A 2,372-nucleotide genomic window follows, 5' to 3' on the forward strand; every position below is an offset into this window, starting at 1 on the left:
GTATGTAAAAGGCTGTTACAAGGAGGAGAAAGAAAATTTTTCTTAACCTCTGAGGATTAGGACAAGAAGTAATGGGCTTAAATTGCAGCAAGGGAGGTTTAGGTTGGACATTAGCAAAAACTTCCTAACTGTCAGGGTGGTTAAGCACTGGAATAAATTGCCTAGGGTGCATCTTTGGAGATTTTTAAAAGCAAGGTTAGACAAATACTTGTCAGGGATGGTCTAGATAATTAGTCCTGCCATGAGTGCCGTGGACTGGCCTAGATGACCTGTTGAGGTCCCTTCCAGTTCTATGATTCTACCTTTATAGTTAGAAAGGTTTTCCTAATCTCCCTTGCTGCAGAGTAAACCCACTACTTCCTGTCCTACCTTCACTGGACAAGGAGAACAACTGATCACAGTCCTTTTTATAACAGCTCTTAACATATTAGAAGACTAATATAATGCATTAATTTTATTTTAAAAGAGAAAGCCATTTATTTACAAGGTGTTTTACAAATGTAGGCCCTGATTCTGCATCTGGAGCTATGTGGGCAGACCCATGCACTTTCAAGGAAACCCACTGAAGCCAATTTAACTTCACAAAGGATTAGGCATCAAGTTACACAGATCTGATAGCTGTAGCAAAGTCCTGGATACGATTTTTCCCCTGACATCAAGAGCTGACAATCTTTAAGGGCACAATGCCTCAGTCATTCCATGCAAGGAACTTCCATTGACTTTGGTAGAAGTTCTATATGGCACAGGAATAGGATCAGAGCCCTAGTTTAGACTGGAGAAAGAAAGGCAGCTATTTGGAACAGCTGTTACCCAATGGCAGCTATATGAACACTTGAGGGACAATTAACTCAGGAAAAATACAAACAGATGTAAATCTTCTGTAATATAAATCATTTCAATTATGATCATGATTTTAACTTCTCTGAAACTTAAAAAAAATCACTGAGTATAAATCAGAGTGAGAGAGCTACAGGGAAAGGGCAAGGGAAAGAAAGTAATTAGCTTGATTGGCAATGAAAGATTACTCAGAATCTATAACTGTATTTACTTAACTCAGCTCTGTGATCTAAGTCCACTGTATCAAAAACCTTGAAAGAGACCCATGTTTAAAAAAAAGGAATTGTACACACCCAAATCACTTATTTAAGCGTATTAAGGTTTGGCTTCTGCCACCAGCATCTCAATTGATATATTTCTCTCACTTTAAATGCAGACTTAATTTTGTTAAATTTTTGTCTTCTGTTTAGAAAAAGTTTATAGAGCTTTATAGAGTTTATAGAGTTTATAAGTCAAAAATGATGAGCATAAAGCTTGGTATCTAATTTTTTCCAGGTTAGCGTTCTTGAGTAATTGCTTAGCATAGCCTAATTTATAGTATAAAACTGGAAATTTAGGGCTAGGCATGCAGTTACAGTAACAACTGTTCTCACTTGCTCACTGTAAGCTCCCTATTTCCTTATTAAAGTTGTTTTCAAAAGGATCTGCTTGTGTAATTCTGCAGCAGCAAATGCTTGTAGCCTCAATCCCCAAGAATGTTTTCGATGACCTCTTCCTGCCCAGTTTTTCCATGAGAGAACGGTTGGGAATGGGGGCTCTGACAACTTTAGAGGATAAATGAGTGTGTGGATGCACAACAGATATCACAGTTTTATAAAAAGTTATTTTCCCCCTCTTTTTTCCCGGTCATGCAATCACTTTTTAAAAAGCTCATTTAAACATTTAATGTCTTTTTTCTGGACGTGAGCCCTTTGGCTGCAAAGTACAAGCTTTAAAGGTGGGAATGTTAAAATAGAGGTATGGATGGTAGCACTCCATCCGCATAATGGCTAAGGACCTCAAAACAGAATGTGGGTCAGGCTTTGCTATGAACAGGTTCTGTAGCCTTGTAGTGACAGTATGAGTCAACATTGCTATTTGGACTATAGATAAGAAAGTGCAAACAGAGGGTGGGAGGGCAGTAGATAAAGCATTAAGATGAAATGTCTGTTTCTAAATGGATCTGAGTTTACTGACACAAAACACATACTGCTACCACAATTGTAGCAAATCTAGATTTCTTTATGGATATAGTGTGAACTTTTAGAAACCCTAAGGGCAAAATGACCTTGAGAACTTCATACTATTAATAATTAATAATTACCCTTTGACAGACTCCATTTGTCACCTTGAAAACTAAAAACCAGATACATTAATTAGAGAACTTCTGGCATTAGAGCTAACCCTTCTCCTGTCCTATTAGGTTTGGTTTTAGGTTTTGCTCCTAGAGAAGGCACAGGAATTCTTAAATGCACTAAAGAACATTTCAGAGATTTTCCACTACAACGAATTCAAAAGTAATTTTTTGATCTGCGAATCAAGTTGCTCAATAACAT

This window comes from Chelonia mydas, chromosome 1 (genome assembly GCF_015237465.2).
Source record: "Chelonia mydas isolate rCheMyd1 chromosome 1, rCheMyd1.pri.v2, whole genome shotgun sequence".
NCBI classification, from domain to species: domain Eukaryota; kingdom Metazoa; phylum Chordata; order Testudines; family Cheloniidae; genus Chelonia; species Chelonia mydas.